The 11,664-nt window shown below is 36.8% G+C and overlaps 1 non-coding gene across 1 annotated transcript; it reads left to right on the forward strand.

Moving 5' to 3' along the window:
• Positions 1-8,448: 8,448 nt before the first annotated feature.
• On the forward strand, positions 8,449-8,552 carry LOC112713150 (small nucleolar RNA R71). Its single transcript, XR_003158124.1, has one exon. It is a non-coding gene; the product is annotated as a small nucleolar RNA R71 (small nucleolar RNA).
• The last annotated feature ends 3,112 nt before the right edge of the window (positions 8,553-11,664 follow it).

An 11,664-nucleotide genomic window follows, 5' to 3' on the forward strand; every position in this document is an offset into this window, starting at 1 on the left:
GACCTCCATGATCTTTCCAATGTGATCCGAAAAAACTTTGTTCATTAATCTTTGGTAAGTGGCTCCCGCGTTCTTGAGACCGAAGGGCATAACAATGTAGCAGTAATTTGCCTTTGGGGTTAAGAAAGATGTTTTTTCTTGGTCGGGTGGGTACATTGGGATTTGGTTATATCCCGAGTACGCATCCATAAAGGAGAGTATTTATATCCGGAGGAGGCATCTACCAGTGCGTCGATGTTTGGGAGCAGATAAGGATCTTTCGGCAAGCTTTGTTGAGATCGGTATAGTCAGTGCACATTCTCCACTTCCCATTTGACTTTTTTACCAAAACGACATTAGCAAGCCATAGCGAGTATTTGACTTCTCTTATGAAGCCTGCCTCCAGTAGAGCTCGTACCTGTTCTTCCACTGCTTGAGAGCATTCTGGTCCTAGCTTTCTGCGCCTTTGTTGTACCGGCCGAGATCCTGGGTAGACTGCCAGCTTGTGACATATTAGTTTGGGGTCTATGCCTGGCATGTCCACAGCTAGAAAATGAATTAATACCGACAGATTTAGTCTTTATTACAAACGGATTTTTGGTTACCGACGGATTTTGTCCCTCTGTAAAAGCCCCGTCGGAAATTATTTACCGACGAATTTTTTTCCGTCGGAAAATTACCGACAGATTTTTACCAGTTACCGACGAATTTTCCCTCTGTAAATTCTCCATTCATTTACCAAAGACGACGAACTTTCTGACGGATTTACCGACGAATTTTCTGTCTGTAATTACAGACGAATTTTCTGACAGATTTTCTGTCTGTAATTACAGACGGATTTTCAGATGGATTTTTCGTCTGTAATTACAGACAGATTTTCCGACAGATTTCTGTTTGTAATTTGAACTTTGGAAAATCATCTCACACTCTGATTACAGACAGAAAATCCGTCTGTAAATCCGTCAGTAAGTTAAAATATAATTTTTTTAGATTTTTCCATTGCAAAATAAACTTGTTTTCATACAAAATAAATATAAATTTAATACAAATTTTTATCTAATTTATATTTGAATATTTATATTATTTCAAAAATAAACAAATTCATCGTATTATCAAATTAAAAGAAAAGTATTATAAACAAACAAGTCAATATAATTCAAAACACAAACAAATTGATCCATCAACTATAATTCAAAACAAATACCATTGAAAAAAAGAAAATCTTTAAAATCTGTACTGTGACATACACTAAAGGTGTATAAAATAATCTGCTCTTGTAGCTAACCACTATCAGAATTTCCTAAATATAAACATAAACCTAGTCTAAAATTAAGGCCAAACTGAGTTAAAGTTGTTCAATTCTTCTAAGATCCATTCAATGTTTTCTCTTTCTCCCAGCAACTTGTTCAATTCTTCTAAGATCCATACTGCATAAGCCAAACAATTTTCAATTAAAAATCATAATCCATTTGCAGGAGATAAGATAAACATATTATAAAAAGAGAAACAGGTTCAAATTTTGAAAGTCAAATAATTTCCAAGACAATTGCAGTTCACAATAATTCAACCTATGTAAAAACAGTGTTATTACTAAAGCAGTAAAGTACCACAAATAAAACAATTAAAAAATGAATAAACATATTACCAATAAATTCTTACACATTGTGCAATAATTGTGACATGTTCCATTTTTAGTTCTCTTACAATGCATGTCTGTGCTAAATGATATTTACTAGATTAGACAAGGGTATTAAGTTTAGTAATCATGATTTGGAATTGAGGAGCTATATACATTACCTAATGGATAAAATGTCACTATCTTTAGAATTATAAATGCAATTCCCAAATGAACAATTTATACGTATATAAATTTAAGAATGAATCCTTTTTTAGTCTTCTATGTTTTGAACATGTTAAGTCGATCATAAAATTTAAGTACAATAAGGCAATCTCAAAAATAAACAAACTGAACAAGCAGATGCATATTTGTGGTAAAATAAGAGCTTCAAGAGACTTAGCAAGGTCCTTCCACTACAATATGCATATCTATGCCCGCATAATAATACACAATAAACGAATCGGTTAGATTAGAGCTTGCCTCAGATATGGTAACTTTGTTAGGCCTATCGTGAAATCCAAAACAAACATTAGGATCTTCATTTTCCTGCCAAAACTCCATGTCATCAGTCACAACATTTAACTAAGAAACAAAAAGAGTAAAAGAAATTAAACACTTTACTAAGAAAATAAATAAATAGATAAATTAATATATAAAAAGAATTATTGCAGATTTGAATGAGCAAATATTCTGCTAATATACTTGCAGATATTCTCAATACTATGCCATAATATCCAACCAATTACATTCACAACTACACATTTTACAACAAGTAATTAATTGTTATCCATCCAATAATACAAAATGAAATGGGATCTTCAATATGAACTTTACTTCCAAATACATCTTAGGGAATCCAGTTTCAAAATATCTTAAAACTTCTTTTCTAGCTTCTACCTCCTTTGACCACCATAGCATAACCACTCTCTTACATTGAACATAGGCATACTAAGTCAGAAACATTTGGCAGCAGAAAGTTTCAAAAGAAATCACTCACTTTTTTGACTAGCAAACTTTGGAAAAGTATAAACAAATGAACCTTGTATAAGGCTGGATAATAAAACTATTTGATACCTGGGTGGTGCCAAAAGTTTTCACTGGTAACCTCCCGTATAAGGCGTTCAACAGATATGTCTTGGGGCTGGATGCTGACAGGAGTCTACTTCTTCATAGGAGCATGTTTTTTGTTTCCCACCTTGACATCATTGGAGTTGGAGCTTTGACCCATCTGTCCCAACTTCCTACTTGAACCAAGTACATTCTTCTGCTGTCTTGAATCTTGAACCAAGTACATTTTTCCAAAGCATTGCCTCTAGCCTGAAATGAAAGAACAACTCCATTAAGATAAAAACAACTATAAAATACTGCACAAAATGAACCACTCTCTATGTGACGTTAAGATGAGTAAGTTCAGTGCAGAATGAGTCAAACTTAAAGCTGATATCAAAATCTCTATTCTGAAATTCTGTGTTTTATTTCTGGTAACTGTCTCAAGAACAAAATCAGAGATAGAAATACACTGATTCCAAACTTGAACCACTTTCACAAGCCAAAAAAGGATAAAAGAAAACACAGCTGATTAAGTTTAAAGTATACCTTATCAAACACAAGCTTATTAAAGCATACTTGATCGCAGCTTGATCATATGCCCTAAAAATTAAATCAAACTTACACACTAAAATTCAAATCCATGAAATATTTTTCATTAGCCAAAAAGAAAAAAAAAAGAACCGATAACAAAATTACCTAGCTGCAGCATGTGCTGTCTCAAATTCACCTGACAAAGAGCATGATTATCATTATTACTACTAATGCATAATGGCAAAGGGCATTCTTTATGGAGTTAATTCTGGTAATAGGTTGTGTTTATGTTTGTATTATTATATCATATTATTATTACTAATAATACTACCACCAATATTTCTATTGCTAGTACTATTTGGGAAATAAAAACGAGGACATATTATTTGAAAACAATTAAAGATATTTAAGTGAATAAAAAAACAAATAAACAAAATTTCATGCTCACACTCACTCCACACACAGATGAGTAGAGATTAGAGAAGTTTCTGCACAGACACAAGAATCTAGTGTGACTTTGATACCACAAATATCCAGTTTCTTGGGAAGCAACTAATACAATCCATTAAATTTTTCCTCACATGAAGTAAGAAGCCTTCTCATAAGATAATAGTTTCTCAATTCTAGCATTCTAATGATCACTTCATGAGTTACCTAACATGATTCCTTACATTAGGAGAACCCTTTAATTTGTTTGGCTCATAGAAACCACCATACATCATTGTCAACAATGACCACTAAGCCTTTTGGTGATTAATAGTTGTAAATAAGCATACAGCTAAGAAGGTTCTAAGTACAGACATTTTTAAATGTATCAAAAGTAAGGGTTTTGCAAGTTGATGTGGACTCATTATCTCAATTGGTAAAAATATGGTTTTAGAAGAAACTAGTATGATTTTACTCCTTATAAATCAGATTACAAAGAAATAATTTCAAATACAAATATAGTAGTTCAGGGAGTGAAAATTTAGAGAGAGAACCAACCCAGGCTACAAGCAAGCAGAAGGCAACAGGATTATTACTCAACAGCTGATAGAGCTTATTTGTCTGCATAAACAGGATTATTACTCAACAGCTCAGAAAGACAAAAATGTACAACTGAACAATGGCAATAGCCAAACAAAGAACCAAACTTGCAAAATTTCCATTCAATTGAACCATCAGTGCCATTTTTACTAATGCAAAAAGTTAATTACCTCAACTTCCTTCATGCAAGAAGTAGCCTTCTAAACCTGCTCACTCTCCCAGCCTTCAATGACAGCATCTTTTCTCTTGAATCTGTTGTTAATCTTTGCAATCTTATTGTTCTGCCATGCTGATATCTTTGCATTAACCTCCTCCTTTTTCACCCTTTGCACTGAAACCTCTTCAACTACTTGATGATGATGATGTTGATGTTGATGTTGATGTTGATGATGGCCACTACTAGAAGCTGCACCACCACTACTAGAATATAAACTCATGAACCTGCACCACCACTACTAGAACCTGCACCACTGCTGTTAGGCTCTGATTCCACCTTCTATGGGTTAATTCTAGTTCAGATTTTGGTAGGGTTTTTTTTATGATTTAGGAAAATTTGAAGTAGTTTATAAGTTGGAATAAGAAAAGGATATGTCAACAAAAAAAAAAGAAATTCATAGATCAGATCAAGCTATCACAGATCGGAAAACCTAGCTAGGAATATATGTCACTGAAAACATGAAAACTTGAATATATGGATACAATAGTTCTTGAAAAGATAACCTGTGTCGCAGAAAGAGCACTACGACGATGGCGATGAAGGGGGCAAACGCGCGACGAAAGCGGCGGAGAGGGCTCTGCGACGATGGTGACGAAGGGAGCAACGCGATGCGCATGGCGCCGGAGGGGCTCTTGCGATGCGAGCGGCACCGGAGGGGCTCGTGCAATGCGAGCAGCGCCGGAGGAGCTCGTCCTATGCGAGCGGCGGCGACAGTGGCGGAGAGAAGAAGTAGCTCGTTGACGCCTTGACAGAGAAAGGAGAAGCTTGTTTGATAATGTGTGGTGTGAATAGAGCTCGATAGGGTGGGGATTTAACTCAATATTATCGACGGAAAATTTTAAATTACAGACAGATTTTTTGTCTGTAATAATTTAATAAACTGCAGTGTTTTATTCATTTAATTACAGATGGATTTTTTGTCTGTAATTATTTTTCACGAAAAAAAATTAATTTTACCGATAGAATTACAGATAGATTCTTTTTTCCATCTATAATTTATGCTAATTCATTTTTTTGTTTTCCGACAAAAAATCCCTCTAAAATTCTGTCTGTATTTCCGTGGGATAAAATTCGTCAGAAATATCTGTCTGTAATAACTAATTTTCTAGTAGTGGTCTGCGGCCTTCTACGCAAAGAGGTCGGTGTTGTCGCATAGGAACTGTATGAGTGATTCTTTTATGTCCCCTTTTAGGAGTGTGCCGATGTTGGTTGTTTGGTCCGGGGCATTCCCGATCTGGATTTTCTCTATTTTTCCTTCAGGTTGTGGGCGGAGCTCCTCCCGCCTCCGAACTCCACCAAGCTTGATTGTGTGGAATTCTTCTCTTCTGCCTCTGAGGTTTAGACTTTTGTTGTAACAGCGGCGCGCCATCTTCTGATCTGCCTTTACTGTGGCTATTTCTTCTACAGTTGGGAACTTCATGCATAGATGTGGAGTCGAGACTATTGCGCCGAGTTGATTTAACGTTGCCCGACTTATTAGAGCATTGTAGGCTGAGCTTACGTCAACGATAATGTAATCTATTTTGAGTGTTCTTGACTGACTTCCCTTTCCAAAAGTTGTGTGGAGCGGGATGTATCCCATTGGTTGAACCGGGGTATCTCCTAACCTGAACAGGCTGTCCAGATATGCTCTGAGTTCTTTTTCTTCCAAGCCGAGTTTGTCGAAGGCGGTTTTGAATAAGATATCGGCAGAGCTCCCTTGGTCTATCAAGGTGCGGTGAAGATTTGCGTTTGCCAGTATAATAGTGATGACCATGGGATCGTCATGCCCTGACGTGACGCCAGATGCGTCTTCCTTGGTAAAAGTGATCGCCGGGATATCGAGTGTTTCCTTCTTTTCTGCAACGTGGTATACGTCTTTGAGATGTCTTTTGCGGGATGATTTGGAGATTCCTCCCCCGGCGAATCCACCGTGTATCATGTGGACATGTCTTTCTGGCATCCGGGATGATCGCGCAGTTGGTTCGACGTCTTCTGCTCTTCTTTTTTTCCTTTGTTCATCATCATGGGTGGCCAGGTATCGATCTAGCTTTCCTTCTCGTATGAGCTTTTCTATGATGTTTTTTAAGTCAAAACACTCATTGGTGGAGTGCCCGCAGATCCGATGGTATTCACAATATTCGAGCTGGCGGTATTTTTTCTGTGTTGCAAACCTCTCTGTAGACATCCACAAGAGACACCAGAAGAGGGGTGTAATTGTGGTACTTTTTGATTTTCTCTCCATGGCAATCTTCTTTCTTTTTGGAATCTTTGTCTTTATCCCGAGAGGTGAACCTGGCCTTTAAGGTCTCTCCTAATCGGAAGTTTTCTTCCATGTTGATGTACTTTTTCGCTCGTTCCTGCACCTCATTCAGAGATGTGGGGTACTTCTTTGATATAGATTGACTAAAAGGCCCTTCTCACAGGCCATTAATGAGGCCCATGATGGCGGCTTCTGTTGGCAGGTTTTGTATATCCATGCATGTCTTGTTGAATCTCTCCATGTAGTTGCGCAGGGTTTTCCTTTCTCCTTGTCTGATTCCCAGTAAGCTCGGCGCATGTTTAGCTTTGTCCTTTTGGATGGAGAATCTGGCCAGGAATTTCTTAGCCATGTCATCGAAACTCGAGATGGATCTACGAGGGAGGTTGTCGAACCATCTAATTGCTGTTTTTGTTAAAGTGGTTGGAAAGGCTTTGCAACGAACTGCATCTGTGGCGTCGGTGAGATACATTCTGCTTCTGAAGTTGCTGAGATGATGGTTGGGATCCGTAGTGCCATCGTACAAGGTCATGTCTGGAAGTTTAAAGTCTTTTGGGATTCTTGTCTTCATGATCACCTTGGTGAATGGATCTTGCTCCTTGCGGATGCTATCTTCGGGAGTGGATCGGCTGGCTTTAGTCTTGACATCGGCTTCAATTTTTAGAAGTTTGTTCTCCAATTCCTGGCGTCGCCTTATTTCTCTTTGTAGATCCTTCTCGGCCTCTTGTTGACGTAGAGCATCTTCTTCAAGTTGTTTTAACCAATCTTCAAATGCACCCAGGGCTCCCTCGTTTGGGGAGTTCTTATTGTTGACTTGGGGAGTATCTTTTGGTGTGGAGTTCACATTTTTATGTGGCGTTCTTTCTTCTAGATCTGAGGTGTGATCTTTGTCAAGATTGTCCGCCATGGTGCTGGGATGACATCCAGGTTCCCCGACAACGGCACCAATGTTCCGAGGGTTACCTGAAACTAAAGATCGATCTCGGGCGAGATCTTTTATGCTGGTCAGAGCTGCGGAGTCCGATTTGATGGTGGTCAGAGTCGGTGTGTCTGACTCGTTGGACTTGGTGATGATGCTGATCCTTCGTCCCCGGAGGGTGGGGGATACCTACAAGGGACTCTGATGCTTAAGTTAGCAAGGGTATTAAGCAGGTGTTGAGTAGATTCGGAGTATGAGTTATACCTGGGTGTTCCAGTGTATTTATAATGGCGTAGGGTGACCTTCTTAGATAAGATAAGTTAGTTATCTTATCTTATCTTTTGTTATCTTCAAGTGAGGTCATCTTTATCTTCAAGGGAACCACCCTTCTCTCTGTAGGCTTGGGCTGCCTTAGGATTGGGGGCGTGTTCCTTTATTTGGGCCCTTCTTTGGGCTTTCCTGGTGATTTGGCCGAGCTCTTTGGAAAAAGGTCGGGCTGCCCTGACCTAAAGAGGTCGGTTGCTTGGTTTGTCGAACATCCCGGGTTGGACAGCTCGACCCAGGGTATGAACACATTCAGACTTTGAGAAATCATGTTGACTTGCTGAGTCAACATTTTGTTCTGAGCCAATATGGTATTCAGAGCATCAATTTCAAGAACTCCCTTCCTCTAAGGCGTCCCATTACTCACGAAATTTCTCTCAGAAGTGTACATGAATTGGTTGTTTGCAACCATGTCAATAAGTTCTTGAGCTTCTGCAGATGTTTTCTTTAGGTGAATGGATCCACCTGCAGAATGGTCCAGTGACATCTTAGAGAATTCAGATAGACCATAATAGAATATATCTAAAATGGTCCACCCTGAAAGCAGGTCAGAAGGGCACCTTTTGGTCATCTGCTTGTATCTTTCCCAAGCTTCATAGAGGGATTCACCATCTTTTTGTTTGAAGGTCTGAACATCCACTCTAAGCTTGCTCAACTATTGAGGAGGAAAGAACTTAGCCAAGAAGGCCGTGACCAGCTTATCCCAGGAGTCCAGGCTATCTTTAGGTTGTAAGTCCAACCATATTCTAGCTCTGTCTCTTACAGCAAAAGGGAAAATTATGAGCCTGTAGACTTCAGGATCTACTCCATTAGTCTTAATAGTCTCACATATTTGCAAGAACTCAGTTAAGAATTGATAGGGATCTTCTGATGGAAGTCCATGGAACTTGCAGTTCTGTTGCATTAGAGCAACTAGTTGAGGTTTCAACTCAAAATTGTTTGCTCTAATTGCAGGGATTGAGATGATTCTCCCATCAAAATTGGAAGTAGGTGTAGTATAATCACCAAGCATCCTTCTTGCATTATTGTTGTTAGGTTCGGCTGGCATATCGTTTTCTTGTTCGAAAATTTCAGTAAGTTTGTCTCTGAATTGTTGTATTTTAGCTTCTCTCAGTTTCCTCTTCAGAGTCTTTTCAGGTTCAGGATTAGCTTCAACAAGAATGCCTTTTTCCTTGTTACTGCTCATATGAAAAAGAAGAGAATAGAAAAGGAAGAGGAATCCTTTATGTCACAGTATAGAGATTCCTTTATGTTAGTAGAAGAAGAAAGGAATAGAAGAAGGAAAAGAGTTAAGAATCCAAACACAAGGGGGAAGATAGGTTCGAATTCTTGAGATGAAGAGAAGTGTTAGTAAATAAATAAATAAATAGAAGAAGATGAGAGAGGGAGAAATTCGAAAATGAATTTTGAAAAAGGGTTAGTGATTTTCAAAAATTAAGAGAAGAAAAACAATTAAAATTAAAATTTGAAACAATTAGTTAATTAAAAGAATTTTGAAAAAGAGGGAGGTAATTTTCGAAAATTAGAGAGAGAAAAGTAGTTAGGTGGTTTTGAAAAAGATAATAAACAAACAAAAAGTCAATTAGTTAGTTGAAAAAGATTTGAAAATCAATTTTGAAAAGATAAGAAGTTAGAAAAGATATTTTGAAATCAAATTTTTGAAAAAGATATGATTTGAAAAAGATATTTTAAAAAGATATGATTGAAAAAGATATTTTGAAAAAGATTTAATTTTTAAAATTAAAATTGATTACTTGACTAACAAGAAACTAAAAGATATGACTCTAGAATTTAAAGATTGAACCTTTCTTAACAAGAAAGTAACAAACATCAAATTTTTGAATCAATCACATTAATTGTTAGTAAAGTTTTCGAAATTTTGAAATAAAGATAAGAAAAAGATTTTGAAAATAAAATTTAAAATTTTCGAAAATAGTAAAAAAATGAAAAAGATTTTATTTTTGAAAAAGATTTTGAAAAGATAGGATTTTTAAAATTGAAAATTTGACTTGACTTATAAGAAATACCTAAGTTTAAAAAAAAATTTTGACTAAATCAACTCAAATTTTCGAAAATTATGAGTAAAATAAGGAAAAGATATATTTTTATTTTTGAATTTTTAATGATGAAAGAGAAAAACACAAAAATGACTCACAACATGAAAATTTATGAATCAAAACACATGACGTATGCAAGACCACTATGAATGTCAAGATGAACACCAAGAACACTTTGAAGATCAAGATGAACATCAAGACTTATTATTTTGAAAATTTTCAAGAAAAGAAAAACATGCAAGACACTAAACTTAGAAATTTTTAATACTTAGACACTATGAATGCAAAAATGCATATGAAAAACATCATGCAACACAAAACAAGAAAGTATGAAGATCAAACAAGAAGACTTGTCAAGAACAACTTGAAGATCATGAAGAACACATGCATGAGTTTTCGAAAAATGCATAAATTTTAAAAACATGCAATTGACACCAAACTTACAATTTGACACTAGACTCAAATAAGAAACACAAAAATATTTTTGATTTTATGATTTTGCAAATTTTTTTGGATTTTTTTTTGAAAAACGAAAAAGAAAGAATTTTTGAAAAAAAACGTTTTGAATAGAAAATTACCTAATCTGAGCAACAAGATGAACCGTCAGTTGTCCAAACTCGAACAATCCCCGACAACGACGCCAAAAACTTGGTGCACGAAATTGTGATCATCAACAATGGCGCCAAAAACTTGGTAGCGCTCTCAAACGTGAATCACACTTTGTCACAACTTCGCACAACTAACCAGCAAGTGCAATGGGTCGTCCACGTAGTAAACCTTACGCGAGTAAGGGTCGATCCCACGGAGATTGTTGGTATGAAGCAAGCTAGGTCATCTTGTAAATCTCAGTTAGGCAGATTCAAATAGTTTATAATGGTTTTCAAAAATAGTAATAAATAAAGTATAAAATAGATGAAAAAGATACTTATGTAAATCATTGGTGGGAATTTCAGATAAGTGTATGGAGATGCTTTCTCCCTATTGAATTTCTGCAATATACTGCTTTCTTACCTTCAATCCTTCATACTCCCTTCCATGGCAAGCTATATGTAGGGAATCACCGTTGTCAATGGCTACATCCCATCCTCTCAGTGAAAAAGGTCCAAATGCTCTTGTCACAACACGACTAATCATCTGTCAGTTCTCGATCATGTCGGAATAGAATCCATTGATTCTTTTGCGTTTGTCATCACGCCCAACAATCGCGAGTTTGAAGCTCGTCACAGCCATTCAATCCCTAAATCCTACTTGGAATACTACAGACAAGGTTTAGACTTTCCGGATCCTCAAGAGTGGCCACCAAAGGGTTCAAGCTTATACCACAAAGATTCTGGGTAGGGAATCCAAGAGATACTCGCTCGTTCTAAGGTAGAACGGAAGTGATTGTCAATCACGCGTTCATAGGTGAGAATGATGATGAGTGTCACGGATCATCACATTCATCATGTTGAAGTGCAACGAATATCTTAGAATAAGAATAAGCTTAATTGAATAGAAAATAGTAGTAATTGCATTAAAACTCGAGGTACAGCAGAGCTCCACACCCTTAATCTATGGTGTGTAGAAACTCCACCGTTGAAAATACATAAGTGATGGTCCAGGCATGGCCGAATGGCCAGCCCCCATAAACGTGATCAAAGGATCATAAGGTGAACAAAAATAATCCAAAGATGTCTAATACAGTAGTAAAATGTCCTATTTATA

This window comes from Arachis hypogaea, chromosome 9 (genome assembly GCF_003086295.3).
Source record: "Arachis hypogaea cultivar Tifrunner chromosome 9, arahy.Tifrunner.gnm2.J5K5, whole genome shotgun sequence".
Taxonomy (NCBI): Eukaryota; Viridiplantae; Streptophyta; class Magnoliopsida; order Fabales; family Fabaceae; genus Arachis; species Arachis hypogaea.